Below are 19,347 nucleotides of genomic sequence, written 5' to 3' on the forward strand. Positions count from 1 at the left end.
TGGCGAATTTAGGAGCAACTCCTAAAAATAATGGGCGTGTCACTCGTAACTTTAGGACTCCTAATTTTATTGACTAAGAGTAATTCACGAAGCATTTTAGCCCTAAAAGTAGCACCCAAGTCTGGGACAGCTTAAAAGAAGTCGAGAGGACTCCTAACTCACTAAGACCTATTCACAAACCGCTTTTTGTGGCATTTCACGCTGCGATGTTTTGAAATGCGTATGCGGCGGCTACAGGAGCTTCCAATCGCGAGGGAACAATTTTGCATTGTAGGCATAACTAGGGATGCAATAACGCCACCAACAACAACCAAAACTAGGCTACTCATTGCATGTAAACTAATTGTAACGTTTCATTGTGAATCAAATTAAAATGTTCTTCTCTTTGCAAACGTATAGGCAGAGGCATATAGCGACAGATTAATTCAATAATGTTGCAAAGATATTGCATCAATCCATATGTTTCATTAGGCTATAGGCTATTTGTTTTGCCTTATACTCTTTATTCATTTAGGCTATTTATTCAGTTATTCATCATCTTCCGTCCTTCGCACTACTTGTGTAGCGCACGCATTCTCAGACCTGTCACCTGTCACTCATCATCGTAGGGGAGGTGTTTGGAATCATTCCCGCCTTACAATCATCAGCCAATCAAGGTGGTCACTTCAGTCAAGCTCGTGCATGAGTAATGACGTCATCCATAGCAACGAAGACTCACTCTTAGTTTAGGAGTTGTCATTTTTCTTTACTAAGAGTATAGGTCTGAAAGGCGTTGTGAATAACTTTTAAGAGAAAACTCCTAGCTAAAATCTTTTAGTGCGATTTAGTAAGATAAAATGCTTTGTGAATACGGCCCCTGTTCAAGTTGTCATGCTGTTACAAGTAAGCAACCTGTCATTTCATTCTGCATTCCATGTTGTCTTTGTTTTTGTGAAACTGTGTAAACTGAACCAAACCAACTTTGGTTAAAAAAAGGTTCAAAACTAACTTTGGCTCATGCTGTTTTCATTGCACAGATAGTATTTGGATATTTTTGTGAATACATATAAAGGATGCGAGTATGTTGTTTCAGCTATTTTATTTTGATGGTCCCTTGAACATTCTGTGAACTATAAGTAATGTTGCACTTATGTGTCAACTAACTCTCATTAGAGTATTAGTAAACTATCTGCTTAATATCTGCTAACCCTTTATTGTGATTTGTAACTTTGCAACTACATGTCAATTTATTCTAACCCTAAGCCTACAACTCTACTAATATTCTACTAACACTCTGAGAGTTACAGTGCTGGTCAGAATTATTTGCCCCCTTGGTAAATATAATCAAAGATGGCTGTCAAAAATAAATCTGCATTGTTTATCCTTTTGATAATTTATTTAAAAAAAAAAGCAAAAATCCAACCTTTTATTAAAGTAAAATAACTGAAAGTGTGTGTGTGTGTGTGTGTGTGTGGGGGGGGGGGGGGTTAGGACCTTCTCCTAAACACATTATTCACATTAAAACTGCAATGGCCATCCCAGTCCCTGACCTGAACCCTAAATGAGTGGGCTGAACTGAAGAGAAGAAGCGCCAACATGCAGGATCTGGAGAGATTCTGAATGGAGGAATGGTCTCTGATCTCTTGTCAGTTGTTCTCCAAACTCATCAGGCATTATAGGAGAAAACTCAGAGCTGTTATCTTGGAAAAAGGAGGTTGCAAAAAGTATTTAATAAAAGGGGGCAAATAATTGTTCCCAACATGTTTTGGAGATTTCATAATGTGATTTTCCCCCCAGTTTCAATTCTTTTACTTCTGAAAAGTTAGATTTTTGCAATTTTTTTTTTTTATAAAATATCAAAAGGATTAACAATGCAGATTTAATTTTTACAGCCATCTTTGATCATATTTACCAGCACTGTAGTTAACATGTGCAACGTGTGCTGTTGTGATGGATTCTATTCAGGGGGTTGAAAAATTGAGACTGCAGAAGTCATGAAAAGTTGCATTTTCAGTTGAATTTGGAGAAACCATTTGAAACATTTGTTGTGTTGAGCCATTTTAATTACTTTTGTTTGATTTGTCAAGTCAAGTCATCTTCATTTATATAGTGCTTTTAACAATGTAGATTGTTTCAAAGCAGCTTTACAGAGATAAGCGTATAATTTACGGTAACAGAGATTGGTTTGGCTTTATAGCAGTTCTTTAATAAAGTTATTTTCCAGCTAAAGTTAGTTTTGATTGATTCGCTTCCGTCACAACGATCATTTGTTATTAAATTAGGGCCCGCTAAGATGACACCATCCTCTCTACACAGACTTTAAACGCGAACCTGTGAGAAACGCTGATGGCGTTCACATGCACATTAAGAATTGGTTCTATATAGTTATGTGCGTTTGAATATATGTGCGCAGGTTTGGAATTCCCTACAAACCAAGCCTAAACAAAGTACTGGTGTTTCCTTACAAATTTTGATACAGAATTTTATTTTAAATTTATTTGTTCATTGCAAACAGCTGAAAGTCTGTAAACTTTGCCAATAAACCTGATTTGCAATGGTGGTTGAATAATTTAGATTAACAAACATATTTCAAACAAAAACAGCAAAGAAATTCTGAAAATGTGTGAGTTTGTGTTCACACACATACGAGTAAAAAAGATTAACAAAATAAGAGTGCATAAAAGATTAAATAATTTTAATTTTTTGGGTGAAATGCATTTAGCCCTGTGATGGACTGGCCATTTGTCCATGGTGTTTCTCTGCCTTAAGTCCGAGATACTGGGAAAGGCTCTAGCATCCCAGCGACATCCCAGGACAAGTGGTGTGGTGAATGAATTAGTACTTTTTATAGTATTTTAAACTAGATGTACCACATGGGTACAAAATATGACCGCCGCTCAGGCCTGCACTGGCTTTCCACAAAAAATATACTTATACATACTAAGTATGAAAAATCTGTGATTTTTTTTTCAAAGGACCCTCCCATTCAATTTCTACAAACCTCTACCAAACGGTTGAGGTACCTGTTGATGGTAAAAGTCAGTTATCTGACTTTGGCATGGGTTTGTTGTGTTTTACTGAAATAAAAAAAAAAAAATCCCCAAAAAAGTGGTTTTATCTTGTAGCCCTGGTCCCAGAGTTTAAAAAAAACAATGTTAACAAAATTAAACTCATTCCCACTGTACCTAGTAGAACACTTAAGTAAATGTCCCATTGAAATTAATGGGATTTTATGGATTTAGGTGAAGAAAGTGTACACATAATACATTTTGGTCTGTACCATGAAGAGAAAACTATATAAACTATATATTTTCTGAAAGCGTAGACTCTCAGGATGTGATCTAACATGGCATGAAACATGTCCCACCCACCTCATTAGTATACTGCCCAAGCATAACACATTGGGTATTGGTAAATCGGGTATATGGCTGATACCTAAAAAAAGTAGTAGTATGTGCATGTCTGTCTGTGTGTGTGTGTATGTGTGTGTGTGTTTGTGTATGTGTGTGTCTGTGTGTGTGTGTGTCTGTGCGTGTATGTATGCGTGCGTACATGTGTGTGTTTGTGTTTGTGTGTTTGTGTGTGTGTGTCTGTGTGTGGATGTCAGTGTGTGTGCATGCTTGCGTTTGTTTGTATTCCTGCATGTGTGTGTGTGACAGTATCATCCTAAACCAGCAACCCTTCGCTCAACAGCACCATCTACAGGCCGATGAGTGTACAATCACTAAATGTGCACATAAATGAATTTATTTTATACCCCCCCATGGATGAAATTCTACGAAACTTAGCATACCCCCAGAGGATGTCAAGTTAATCATACACATGAAATATGGTGCAGTTCTGAACATCTCAACTGAAGATAGGGGCGATTAAAGCAGAATAATATTGCATTTTCATTTTTTATGGGAGGGGCGCAAATCACAAATGAGTGATTATGGGCTAGGTTGATGTGGGTCAAGGTTCGGTGTCCCTGGTATCGTTGACGAAAAAATTCAGTTGATGACGGAAAAAAAAAAAAAAAACTTTGACAATCGATTATGGGCTAGGTTGATGTGGGCCCTTAAGACCAACATACCATAAAAATGTCTTCATCCTCGGTGCCACGGTTCAGGTAGTTATTTAGGAAAAACTGCATTTTTTGGGTTTGGGGGGGCCCAGCGCGGCGGGGGGGGGGGGGGGGGGGGGGGGAGTGGCCCCCGGGGACCAAACGAAATTTTTCCGTAAAAGTCTAGTGGGGCTACATGCCCACCAAATTTCATGTTCCCCGGTGTTTCGGTGTCCCTGGTATCGTTGACGAAAAATTCAGTAGATGACAAAAAAAAAAAAAAAAAAAAAACTTTGACAATCCCTATATGACCGCTTTCGCTAGCTACGCTAGCGGCGGTCATAATAAATTGCTTTGCATATTTGGCAAGAAATGGAAGACAGACAAACTGCTTTGGGTTGTTTATTGCACCAAATTCATTTGAAAGAAAACAGCAACAAAGTACAAGTAAATAAGTATATGTATACAGGCTACTAGAAATACAACAAAAGAATCAACTGTGCTGATAAAAAATATACTTGAGCCAAGCATAACTAAAATGTTTTTAGTTCCTCACCACAATTTTAAAATGGCCAGGTATTTCCTGGATTCCAGAATCAGTAAACTTAAACAGATATTAGAAAATGAGAACGAAATCAACTTGACTAAAGGACACATAGAATCAGCAGTAAAACTGCTCAAAAAATGTAGCTATTACTCAACCCACAGCTGGAACTAGGGGTGGGCGATATGACCAAATTCTTATTTTTTCCGATATGAGAAATTTTATTTCACGATAATAATACATATCACAATATAGTTATTATGACCGCCGCTAGCATAGCTAGCGAAAGTGGTCATATAGGGATTGTCAAAGGTTTTTTTTTTTTTTTTTTTTTGTCATCTACTGAATTTTTCGTCAACGATACCAGGGACACCGAAACACCGGGGAACATGAAATTTGGTGGGCATGTAGCCCCACTAGACTTTTACGGAAAAATTTTGTTTGGTCCCCGGGGGCCACTCCCCCCCCCCCCCCCCCGCGCTGGGCCCCCCCAAACCCAAAAAATTCAGTTTTTCCTAAATAACTACCTGAACCTTGGCACCGAGGATGAAGAAATTTTTATGGTATGTTGCTCTTAAGGGCCCACATCAACCTAGCCCATAATCGATTGTCAAAGGTTTTTTTTTCTTTTTTTTTTTTCGTCATCTACTGAATTTTTTTGTCAACGATAATTTTGACCAGGGATTTGACCAGGGATTTCATCAAACTCGTTCGTTAACGAGTTTGATTTTGAGATAGCGGATTTTTGGTGATATAGTGACATAGTAGGCTAAGTCCTTCCACAGCAGAGAAATTAATATTTTTGAATAAAAATCTCTAAAAAAGTGAGACATTGTGGCTTGATATCTTTTATTAATATTAATTTTGCAGGACCAAAATAACATTATGCACAGTGAGGAGCCTATAGGTTACAAGCTTCACATATTAGAAAAATACAATAATAAAAAAACAACACATTTTTTTAATGACTCGTCAAGGTTGTTTCTGATCAACACCTGCAAGTGACCACTAGGTGTCACCGTTGAGACGGGTGTCAGATTGATTCGAAGCCTCGAAACAATATGGCCCATTTGGTTCAACTGTTTCATTGCTTCATGAAGCCTCGATCTGCCCACCACTAGCAAAAGGTCAAAATCCATACAGAGACAGTCCAAAAACAAGAAACAAACCAGGAAACAAAATCCGAAGTGCTAACCAACATTAAGCAAGGACTCCATAACAAACACTGAAATAGACAGGGTATAAATAGACAGATACAAACAATGTGAGTGGGAACAGCTGTGTGGAATGATCAGTGATAAGTACAGACAAAGGATTATGGGAAATGCAGTTCATGATGAGGTGGTGACGGTATGGGGAAGAGACCTCTAGTGGACACCAAGGGAACACCATCCAGACACTGTGACAGCAGCAGGTTTATTAGGCTTCTGTCACTTTAAGAGCTTATGCACGGATCCAATATACTGTTACACACGTGTTTACTTTCTCAATTGTATACATTTACTTAATGCATAACCCACAGTGTTTAAGTTAATAATCTCCAAAAAGGCATTGTGACATTTTTGTGTGTATACATTTAGGATGAGAAAAAGTGTGAACGAGTAAGAGAAATCACTCTATCATTCTAAGTGGATTATATAGTGGATTTTTCTGTCCTGCTCCTGCAAGATTCTGTCCCACTCCTGCCCGCACACGCATAAATATGTTATTTTCTCCAGCTCCTACCCACAACATTCAAGTTTTGTCCCGCTCCCACCCACAAAACCCGCAGGTAAATGTTAAAAAAATGTGTTTTTTTAACAATACATTGACTGCTTCTGCCCACTACTCTATTTTTTTCACTTGCACCCCCGTTGAATGTAAATAAAAAAGAAACAGAATATATATATAAAAAACATGTTTAATTTAATTGTGTTTAATTCAATTGAATGATGAACATGTACGTGAACAAGGAACTTTTCAGAACACAGAACTCAGAATGAAAAAAAATTAACAAAAATAATAAACCTGGATTTCCCTCATGGTCAAACAGAAAAGTATTTATAGGGGCTAATACAGCTTAAGAATGTGCGCTATATTTTTGCTATTTGCTATTCCTTATTCCTCAATAACAGAACAGGCCAATTTTCAATATTTAGCTAAATAAATAAAACATAAACTTAATTAACTAATAAAAAAGGAGCCCAGAAGGGAGTTGGTGGGAGTGAATGGAATAAGTAGCTGTGTTTATTGCAGCCCTGAGAGGACTACAGACATTCAATATTTATACTCTCTTTTTCAGAGTACTTACATTTTAATTATGTATTGGTATATAAAGACAGTTTAATATGTCCATGCAGGAATTCACTGATGAATTCACTGATGAGGGCTTCAGATTAACCTGTCTCTGCGACCGCAAATACTGAAAGCTCTCTCCGATGGTGTGCTGGAAGCTGGACTGCAAAGTACATGGCCTGTTAATTTGCTTAACCTCAGAAATTCTTGACATCTTGGGCCCATGTGCTTCTGATCCGTCCAATTTGAAATCTCGCTATTTCAGAATCAAATGACACACTCCTTGCAGGGGTGTGGCCACAAGGGTGGCAGCTGCCACCCTAAAAACTAGCTTTGCCACCCCATTTACCACCCGAGATGATAGCTCGGTTACTGATGTAATGTACAAACAGTTTTCAGTTGGTTTCTGGAGGGGCGTCGGCTTACCTTCCCCTCATCGGCTTTTGTTAAAAAAAGTTGATCTTACTATAATTCACTTACTATAATTACTTTTTAAAATTCACAATAGTTTTAGTTTTAAGTCTGATGTCTTTATGTAGATAAAGTGCATTTCTGTCCCTGCAGCAGGCTAGTGTAAAAGGCAGATCGGTATGAATCCTTAGCTCAAAATGTAAATGTATCAAAGCAAATATAGCTTAAGCAAATATTAAAATGGCAGAGCAATAAAATGTCTGCGCGAGCTAAATAATATTTATTGGGACAGTGTTTGTCATTTAGTGATGTCACTGGCATATCTTTACCCCTCCCCATTCTTGAATCTTTTCACCAAAAATACCACGTGGCAGGCCCGTGACCAAGCTGAAGCTAGAAGTTTAGTATTATTTCTCATTTTAATGCACAGAAGCAAGTCAAGTCAATCATGTGTCTATCTCACTCGTTAATCTAAAAAAGTTAAAAAGTGGTGGTTAAGTTACAATGACTTATGTATATTTTCAATCAATGCACTAATGTTAGCTCATTACACTACTAACGCTTGTCCGCGACACAAGTGGATTTTTTTGAAGGGGCAAGTGATATACATTTACTTGACTGACCGGACAAGTAGCCTGGTTAAAACTTCAGTGACAAAAAATAACAAGGAGAAACTCGAGAATGGTTCTGATCTTATTACATTCAGCGTAGACAGCGATTGATAATGGATAAGTTAGTGTATTTCTGGTAAAGCTGAGGCCAGCGCTGCCTGTCTCTTTGTGAGAGACTTTAGTGAAGAAATCAAACCAAAGGAGCGTAACAGCACACACAAGAAACTCACAGAAGAAACATACATTCAAAATGTTGAGTTATTATTAATAACATGATACAGATAATTAATAATATGACTATGTTTTGCCGAATATTATTTCGATTGCAAATGTTATATTGATTTTAAGTTAAATAAACAAGTAGTTGATATTAAGTTACTTACATTTTAGATACATTATTAACTGTTTTTGTTGTATTTTACCAACGAAAATAGTTCTAAACAAAGAAAAGCAGCACTCGTGGGCGTTTTACTAAATGATTAATCGTTTTGAACGAATCGGTTGAATCAATGACTCAGTTATTAAGTGACTTGCCGCCATCTACTGGCAGTTTACTTTCATGTTTAAAAGTATCATTACATTTTTTCCAAAATTTCTTATTTGTATATTCAAAAGTTTATTTAAAACATTAATTTCATAACATTATTTATTGCAGTTGTAATTTCGCAGTATACATTATTTAATTTGATTGATATATATTGCTATAGTGTGTTACTATTAACACTGAATTTATTGATCAAATGTAAACATTTGACATGAAAGATGATGCATACAATAAATTGGCTAAATTTATTATAAAAATAATTAACGCCCTTGGATAAATATAAAAAATATGCAGATTTGCAGAATTAAAAGCTGATAGAACACTGATGAGGATATTGCTTTATAATAAATTAAATTTACACCACCAAAAATCCTTTTCCCCCACTTTTTTACGCGGACAAGTGAATGACCGATTTACTAGTCCAAAGGACAAGCACATGCCAAGGCTTAATGTCGAGCCCTGGCACTTTGATAGGCTAGCTTACACATTGTGGCCAAATGCTAGTGCACAATTTATGAAGGATGTACACATTTACAAATCTAATTGTTTGATAAAGTATATGTAATAGTAATCCTTAATTTGTTTTTATGTGACTGTTTCATGTTTTGTGTGAATACAGAATACCCAAATGAAGAGGAAGGGAGACATAGATAGCTATTTTTTCAAAAAATCTAAGCAAGATTCACTAAAAGCAGGAGAACAGGAGCTAAGAGCTGAGGCAAGAGATGATGCAGTGGAGGGAGAGGAAGAACAAAGCAAAGACATTGAATGCAGCATTAGGAAGACAGAAACAGCTTGTGCATGTCCAGTAGGACTTCATGGTACATTCATTGTCAGCAACAGTGTTGTCATCTAATTTTTCATTTAGGTTAGATCATATTTAAAGGAATAGTTAACCTAAACATGAAAATGCTGTCATAATTTATACACTCTTATGTTGTTCTAATGTATTATGTAGTAGATTAGTTAGGGTTTAGAGTTGATTACAGTCAGATCTGTTTGTAGCCCTAGTGAGTGCTAAAAGGGATACACATGGCTGGAGTATCCACAGTCCAAGGATGGTGCATACTGCTTCGCTTGCAGACACTTTTCACTCCCTAATGCTGCCATTAGTGTGTTTACATCTTTAAATGGATACAAACTGGAAGAAAGCCACATTTAAAGACAGTGGATTCAGTTTGCATGCAAATTCGGATGTCCATGTTAGTGCAATGACTGCCTGGCTTGAGAACAAAAGAACAGAGGGAATTATTTAGAGATTTTACATCTAATCGGCAAACATGATGCAAATGCGAACAAGCAATTGACACAACGTGCAAAATACACAAGCAACACAATTCAAAATGAAATCCTTGAATGTTTAGCAGGAATAGTGCGTGATGAAATTATTGAAGATGTAAAGAAGAGTGAACAATTTGCTGTTATAGCTGATGAGATAAAGGACCTGAAAAAAAAAAAGAACGGATGGCCTTTGTGCTGAAGGTACTATTATAATGGCATGGTACATGAAAGTTTTTTGGAATTACAAATAGCAGAGCAGTTAGATGCTGCAGAATTAACAATTGAAAGTTAAGAGAAATGTGGATTGGAATATAAGAAAAATCTTGTTGAACAAGGGTACGATGGAGCATCTGTCATGAGTGGTCAGCACACAGGAGTACAAGCAAGAATCAGAGGTGGCCAAACATGCATTCTATGTACATTGTAGTGCACACTGTTTAAACCTTGTTCTTGTGGACTGTGAAGTCAGTTCTGGATGCTGCACGTTTCTTTTCCTTACTGGAGAGGCTGTATGTTTTCTTTTCCAGTTCATACGTTCACCACAAATGGCTAGAAGTGCAAAGTGAGATGTTCGAGGGAGCACCAAGAGAACTCCAGAGACTGAGTGATACTAGGTGGGCCTGCAGGTATATAACTTGTTGAAATCTAATGGATCGATTGTCAGCTGTCAAGAGAGTGCTTGAGGACATTTCAGAGGAAGGGAATCCTGATATGGCTGTAGATGCTAGGGGGTTACTTGGTCAGATTGATTTCATAGAAATTTCATAGGGCTTTTGTCAGTCTTCAAGAAAGTTCTTGGTAGCACAAAATTTGTATCAGACATGCTTCAGTCTCCCAAGTTAGAGATGTCAAAAGCAGTTGATCTCATTGGAGCACTGAAACAATCTCTGGGATGAGATTATCAAGACATTTCTTCAGACATGCCACTCCCTAAGCAAAAACGACAGCTATCTAGAACACTGCAGAGTTGTGTCATAACATCTACAGTTGGACAGCATGTGGAGATGGACAGTAAGGAAGCCTTTAAATCACAGGTTTACTACCCAATCATTGACTGTATGATTGCAGAAATAGAGAGGCGTTTCTCAAAATTAAACTGTGGGATCATGAAAGGAATACAAGCACTTAACACCTCAAGCAGCAACTTTTTGGATGAAGAAAGCATTGCCCTCTTAGCCAAAGCTTATGATGCAGATATGGAGGACCTGAAACACGAGCTACATCAGACCAGACAAATTTTAAGCAGGAAAAAGTCTGATGGACATATGATTCCTGTTACTTTGATGGAATTCACCAGGTTTCTTGAACCTTTTAAAGAAGTCTTCTATGAGCTTTTCCGTCTTGCAAAAATAGCTGTTGTTACCTGTGAGTAGTGCCTTATGTGAGCGCAGTTTCTCTACACTGAAACTTGTAAAAACTCACTTGCGCTTCACTATGTCAGTAGTGATACAGTAGTGATCAGACTATTGGCACTTTTCCACTACACAGTACCAGCTCGCCTCGGCTCAACTCGACTCAGCTTTGTTTGGCTTTCCACTGTGTAAAAGTTGTACCTGTACCTGCTTCCAGGTACTTTTTTTCGTACTTTTTTTCGATTTCCTCCATTGTCCTGTGTGTGTGGGTAGCGGGTGCCTCGCGTAGAAGATTAAGTCACGGCAGTTTCCTGCGGCGTCGCTATGACGACCAGGTACTATTGTGGAGGTACTATCTGCAATGGAAAACGGAGCGAAAAGCGAGCCGAGCCGAGTCGAGTCGAGTTGAGCTGGTACTGGTAATGGAAAAGTGCCATATGATAGTAGACTTAGCAATTTGTAAATACTTCGTATTGAGTCTGAGCATTCAAAGACTATAGACATGGTCATGGATGCTTTCATTAAAGGTTTTTGTGCACAGCATGGTAACCAGCGAATTCATCTCTTCTGAGTAGTATATCTACTTCTCTGTGTCATGTTCTGATTTTGTGTACATATAATGAGTTAATGGCTGCTGCCTTACATGTTTGACTATTTGTCTGACTAGTGTAACTAAGTTCACATAATCAGTTACAGTAGTATACTGCATCTTACAGACTAGGCATCATTTATTTTGCGGCTCAGAATTTCCTGGAATTTTTCCCAAAATGCATTGTTTTATTGTTTGGTAATCAAAATATTCTGGATTCCTTATCTTTTTGATCAATATGAATAAATAAATGCACTTTGTGTACAAATTAAGGAATCGATTTATTTTATTTTAAAAGTGTTTGTTTCTACCAGTAATCTCCACTGCAGCAAGATCATTTCTCCATGATTTCTCCATTACTGTAATATGCTTACACACACATTATCATGCACACACACATTCTCACACATATACTCTCTCTCTCACACACACATACACTCACAAACATACTCTCTCACACACAATGCTAGAAACAGATAGAAAATGATTATACTTTAAAGATTTCTCATGCAACGTTAGTATTACAGCCTTCATCTTTCAGTTGAAATGGCTGATAGTTCAGAATTTACTGTTAGCCCTCTCTGAGCATCAGAAATTCCTGAAAATAAGCATATGTCCCTCATAACCAATATAACTTCTTTTTTTTTTTTACATATACCATGGGAAGCCTAGTTGCCACCCCTCATTCTGCTCTTGCCCCCTCTTTGCCATCCCAAATATGCACTTTGATGGCATGGATCACAGCTTGTCTTTCATTATCATCAATCATCTTTAAGTGACCCAGTTTGGGAATGAGGAATGTAGCTATTTTTTTTGTGTGTGAATTGCATTTGGTGCCGAACTTTTTGGCGACATTAGTTCGTCCAGACGTTGCACACAAGTTGATACAATTTCAGTGAGAATTTAGTCAGTCCTGGCTGCCATGCAGTGGGTTTTTTTAGTTTTACGGATCACTAGAAACCAGTTGGACTCTCTAACCATTAGGCCATGACTTTCCTATCCAGGTGCTGATATTTAGATATAGCTGATGCGCGCAACTTTAAGGCTGTGTGTCCAGTTTTTAGTTTTTCGCCAGCTGAAAATATTGGGCACTTGTGCGTTTTGACAGCACATCATTTTTCTTATTCTTCTTTTTTTTTTTTTTTTTTTGCAGTTGAGATGCTTTGCTTGCTATGATATAGAATATCCGCAGAAGTGTTTCTAGTATCTCATTTCACAGATAGTTTTGTTCTGTATTGATTCTATATAAATATGTCGAAGTGTTTGCTCAGGCTCTTGTTTTAAATGATTTTGTTCCGTTACTATGCTTGTTATTGAAATAACATGTGTTGACCGTTATTTGAAAAAATGAACTGTGATGGACCATAATTTTGAAAGGCATGTACAGCATTTTGATTTTGATTATGGCTTACAGATAATTTTATATGTAGTTCATGAAATGTATGTTGTATGTCACACAAAAAAGTCATTAGAGAAAATCATTTGTATTTTTCCCTCTTTATTTTCTTCTGTTACAGTAGTTTCCATTGTAAATAACAACAATATTAAAAACTTTAAACAGTGCTACAGTACCATCATCTGAACATTGCTTATATGCTTAAAATACAACATTGACAATTCAAATTAATTTCATCATTGCATCTTCCACAAACTACACTTCGAACAGAACAGTGGTCTCCAATTCAATCTCCATGTTGATGCCTTTAAAAAATAAGAGAGAAAATGGTTATATATCGTACATCACATATCTATATTCATTATCATGACTGATCATGTTACTCTTTTTAGATGTTCTTGCGTTTCTTACATAAAAAATTTCTGTTTTTTACTTAAAAAAATATTTGTTCATTAGATATGTAATGCACTTACAAATTTTATGATGGTCCACGACACCTTACTTCTTCAGATGTGACCTCACCCACTGACAAAGGCCAAGGGTGCACTGCAACAGCAGAAACAACGTAAATACAGTAACACTTGTTGATTACAATTTTATATTTAATATTACATGCCAGCATATTTACCCAGTATGATTACCTCACAATGTCACAGGAAATTTCCCCTTTTGCTTTCTATGGTAGACATTTTTTGGTGTGCGTTTCTGCACTGTTTTGACCTTTCTTGTTAAGTCCCGCCTTCACGCACGCCATTGGTCAAACTGCTTCTCAATCATTGCCCTCGGCCCAACGGCATCAGCCAAGAGACAAAGCAGCAGCCTGTTAACCAGTGATAATAAGCTGGTGATAATTATTTTTGGGGGGGCGCTTTTTGTGTGTGTGTGTGTGTGGGGGGGGGGGGGGGGGGTATTTAACCCTCTGATCATCTTCATTTGGGACGACACTAGTTATCTTTGGGGTCCCCAGACAATAACATTTAATTTTGTAACAGAATAATAGTTGTTGTTTTTTTTGTTTTTTTTACAAATGTAATTTTACACTGTTTATTAATGTTTTTACTCAACATTTTTATATTTAAAATTTCTTAAAATAAATAAATATTTATTTAAATAGGCTTTTTACAAAAAACAGCATTTTATGTAAAATTCACTTTATAAAAGACCAATATTTCTAACTTTCATTCATGGGGATAACATGGATAATTTTACATGGTTTAGTGTAAACCTTTTGCCCATATTTTGTAAAATGTAGTTTTAAAAGTAAAAAATTATCATTTTAGCTACTAGATGGCTATAGAGGGGGGGGGGGGGGGGGGTATTTAACCCTCTGATCATCTTCATTTGGGACGACACTAGTTATCTTTGGGGTGCCCAGACAATAACATTTAATTTTGTAACAGAATAATAGTTGTTGTTTTTTTTTGTTTTTTTTACAAATGTAATTTTACACTGTTTATTAATGTTTTTACTCAACATTTGTGCAGTTTTTGGAAGATTTATGATATATTTAAAATTTCTTAAAATAAATAAATATTTATTTAAATAGGCATTTTACAAAAAACAGCATTTTATGTAAAATTCACTTTATAAAAGACCCATATTTCTAACTTTCATTCATGGGGATAACATGGATAATTTTACATGGTTTAGTGTAAACCTTTTGCCCATATTTTGTAAAATGTAGTTTTAAAAGTAAAAAATTATCATTTTAGCTACTAGATGGCTATAGAGCTCCACTATATGCTATTTGACTAACTGAAAGATATCTTTTCACAAGATTTTCCAGTTGGATTCATATCTAAATATTATGAAATCACAATTATAACAATAAAAATGTTTTTTTTTTGTACTGAAATTTTGTTTTTTTCAAATAATGTTACATTATGATTAGAATCAAACCGGAAAAAGATAAAAGTTATTATTTTAGAGTTTATCATTTATTTCAGTCATCTTTTTTTTCATATAATTGTACAAATGTGATCTACATTTCAGTTACTAACTGTAACAGAACAGATATGTACAGTTAGATTATATATTGAGTACAAATACATGACATGAACGTCAAAATGCAATGAATTGAACAGCATAACAAATAAGCAAATAAAGCCAGCCACCTCCGTTTCTCATAACAAGCGCGGGTGAAGCTCCGGGTGTAGCTTCTGGCCTGCTGCTGGATCTGTAAATCGGGTTGGTCCGGTTCGAGATCCTTTATCCTTTTTTTTCTTCCAGCGAACGCCTTGTGAAAGTTTTTTTTTGTAAATCAATGACAGAATTTTCAATTTGGTTTAACTTCTGCCATTCTCTCTACGAAAATGATCAGCCTAGCAAGGTTTTGACGGAGTCAGAGTGACGGTGTTGCCCGCGCACTCGTAGTAGTGGCAAAGAGCGTTGAGTTGAATGGCAGGTGACGAGAACCAATCAGATTGGATAAAATAACATGTATCCAATTCTGATTCGCCAGGGACGCAGAATCTTTAAGAAACCAATTAGAGACCAGCTTCAGGTCACATGCTGCCCGAAGATTTAAGGACTCAGATAGACATCCATTTGTCCAGCGTCCCTCTCACATGAAACCGCATGAAACTTATTGAAAAACATAATAAAGAAAATAGTTAACCGATTAGGCTAAAGCCAGTTTTTATTAAAGGGGTGATGAACTGAGAAATCAAAATTTCCTTGAGCTTTTGACATATAAGAGATCATCATACTATAATAATATCCTGTAAGTTTCAGAACTGAAAACTACCTTGTTAGTCCAATAAAAGCTTTTATAGACATCAGGCTCAGCAAACGACTCGTTTTTCAAAGTGGGGAACTATGACGTCAAAGAGGATAAAACACCGCCTCCACAAAAGAAGATCAACGCCTACTTCAACACGGCCTGTTTAGCCCCGCCCACCAATTCGCCCAAACATGCTAAATAACATAGGACGACATGATGATTGCTTACCGGATCGAGCTACTTCCAAGCAATAAACATGCTGTTTACTAAATATTGTGCAATGCCTGTTTGTGGAAGAAGACAGTCTGCATAAGCTTCCTTCGGATTCCAGCATGGTTAAACTTTATTAAATCAGTCAATCACAATTTCCCGACACGGATCTGCCAGCAACATGTAAGTAACCATGTGTACTCTAATGCCTGATCTGCGATCAGTGATTTCTGTGTAATTATTCAAGTTCAGATTCTCTTAAAATCGTTCAATACTGTTTATGCATCAGTGACTAAACGATCAACTTCACATAATTTCTCGTAGTATTATGAAAATAATCCTTTTTAAACTGTTATTAAATTATATACAGAAAGCGATCAAAGAACGATCCCTTTCCATTCGCCCAAGCTGTCAATCAAACAGCACAGCGCGAGCCGCGAGAGCTTATCTGGACACTTACCAAACTCGTGATGAAATAATGACACTGTTACACTACACAACGAAGCTCTTACTGTGTACTCACATCGTGTTTGCATTGTGATTTGGTGTAAGCATTTGTGAGAGTGCAAAAATTGCGTTGCAATGATAAGATCTTTATTCACGCGATCAACAGACTGTCTGTCATCTGCTCAGTCAGAGCTCATCTTGCTGCAACCTTTCATGTGATGGAATAGATTTAAATATAATGCTTTAAACGATACTTTTCACGATTTGTTAATCTCGATAGCTGTAATAGTAAAAACGTAGTAAAAGTTTTCGAGAGAGTTCATGTAATACTAGCTATTTCATATGCAAGCATGTCAGCCAATCACAGCAGTGGGCGATTGCACTGCAGTCTCACAGCAGACACGCCCCTTAAAACTGAGCGTTCAAATCTGAGCCTGAAATCAGGCTTGGAAAAATGGCTTTTATTTATAAATTATGACAATTTTTGATGTAAAAATCATACTAACATTATAAGGGCACCCCAGGCAACATTATAAAATAATAAAACAATCCAGTTCATGACCCCTTTAAATGCTGAGGCTCTTACTACTAACATTGTATGAGTAAACTATTTTATTTTTTATTTTTATTTCATTTTTATATAATTTTTGTATACATGTATATTTCTGGAATTTTGATGGGGGCGGCGCCCCAGCGCCCTCTATTGACAAGCCGCTACTGCTGTTAACTGCAGGTGGTACATCATGGCTCCAAAACAGCGTAAAAATGCCTCAAGGAAAAAAATCCCTGTGTTTTTGTTTTGGTCGGGAAACGTGCTCATTGACATGGCAAATAAGCTAAAACACGGAGCGGAGTTGGGTTCGCTGGAATATTTACAGGTGTCAGTTTGTTTTCAAAAATCATAAGTGACTTTGTTAAGTAGCTTTGTGTGTAAACGTGACCGTTTAGGCAACATATTCTGCTGTATGAATGCAATATATAACAGAATGACAACAAAATCATGGACCTCGATGTCGAGTGGTGAATGGTAAGTGTTTAAAAAAATCTGTTGACGTATCATCCAACGTAATTTAAAAGTTAATTGGCAACAGGTGAATACAATTACAATGGCTAATCACATACGTTTTTAAATCTTATTCTTAATGTTTGATGCAAGTTGCATTAAAAAGTACTAAATAGGTTTCAGAATTGTGTTGTTGTTGTTTTAGAACGTTGCTTTCACAATCATTTAAGAACACTCATATGCATGGACAACGGATTTCATCTTATGAGGTGTGTTACCTTTAACCATATGGATGATGACGTATTTGTGCAAATTTTGTGATTGCTCTCTGAAGACAGTTAAGGGATATGTTAATCATCAAATCTTACACAGACATGAAGCAAATGCTCAATTTCCATGTTGCTTCCCAGAATGCAAATGTAAATTCTCAAAATACAATGCTCTCAAAGCTCATGTTTATTGCCATCACAAAAGACCACATACTCATTTTAATGATTCGACGGGCACGTTTGTTTACAACAATACAGTCTGTCAACAACAATTTACAGACATGAACAATGTCCTTTCTCATCTCAGGTCACATTTAGCCAAGGGAGAGGTGGTGTGTTGTCCTTTTGAAAAATGTGACAAAAATTTCAGTTTAAGATCAAGTTTCACTGCCCATGTTTCATGAAAGCACAGGACTTCTACATTTGCACAATTACGGATTATGGATACTTTATCTGAGCAACCTTCTTCAGCATTTTTTGATGTTACTGTGGATGAGGTTGATGAAAGTGAATTCACAGACTCACTGACGAAATGTAACGCAAAGTCATTGTACATTAAAAATCTCTGCCTGTTTTATATGCAGCTACAAGCCAAATACCTGGTGCCATCGTCAACCATTCAGATGATTGTGGAGGAATTCAGTGGTTTAAATTATATCTGTCATCAGTACACACAGAAGATGTTCAGGGAAATACTCAAGTCAAAAACGGCCCTCTCACAATGTGATATTGAATCTGTGGTGCAGACTTTGCAAGGCCAATATTTACATTCAGCTTGTAATTCATTACTTTCCACAGAATACCAAAGAAGACAGTATTATCCGAAAAAAAATTCGTACGTGCATCCACAAAGTATGTGTCTTGGTCGTGATGAGAACCGAAACCAACGTTATGCACAGTATATTCCATTGAAGAACACTTTAAAAACCATGTTAATAGACCCAGTGGTGTGGGAGCAGTGTGCCAAACATCAGCATGTACACTCTTCTGTGTTCTCTGACATCTGTGATGACTCTGTATTCAAATCCAATGACTTGTTTAAGCACCCTGAGATTACAATCCAACTTATCTTGTACCAGGATGCCTTTGAGATTGTGAATCCCCTTGGGTCAGCTAAAAAAAGACACAAAATGATTGGAGTGTATTTTACACTTGGCAACTTTGAGCCATTTTACAGATCATGCATTGATAACATTCAGTTATCACTTTTGTGTTATGAGAGAGACTTTAACTATTTTGGTCAAACCAAAATTTTGCTAAGTTGTTGGCAGATGTCAAAGAACTTGAAGAGCATGGATTTGCGACATCTTCAGGTGACATAGTACGTGCAACAATAGTGGCTATTATCGGTGATAAGTTGGGGTCCCACTGCATCGGTGGTTACTCACAGAACTTCAGTACTCCCAAGCATTGCTGTAGGTATTGCTTGGTATCTCGCAGTGAACTTCAGAATGTGTGTGTAGACTTTCCCAATCGCACAGTTGAGTCCTATAAGGCGGCAGTGGTAATGTGATAAAATGTTGTAAATGGGTTGAAGTTTGACTCCATTTTCAACTCTCTCAAATATTTTCATGTTGCTCAGCCTGGCCTTCCCCCATGCCTTGGCCACGACTTGTTTTAAGGCGTTGTAGCTATTGATCTTGCCATTTTCTTGGAATACTTTGTAAAAA

Source organism: Squalius cephalus, assembly GCF_949319135.1.
Source record: "Squalius cephalus genome assembly, chromosome: 4".
NCBI lineage: Eukaryota > Metazoa > Chordata > Actinopteri > Cypriniformes > Leuciscidae > Squalius > Squalius cephalus.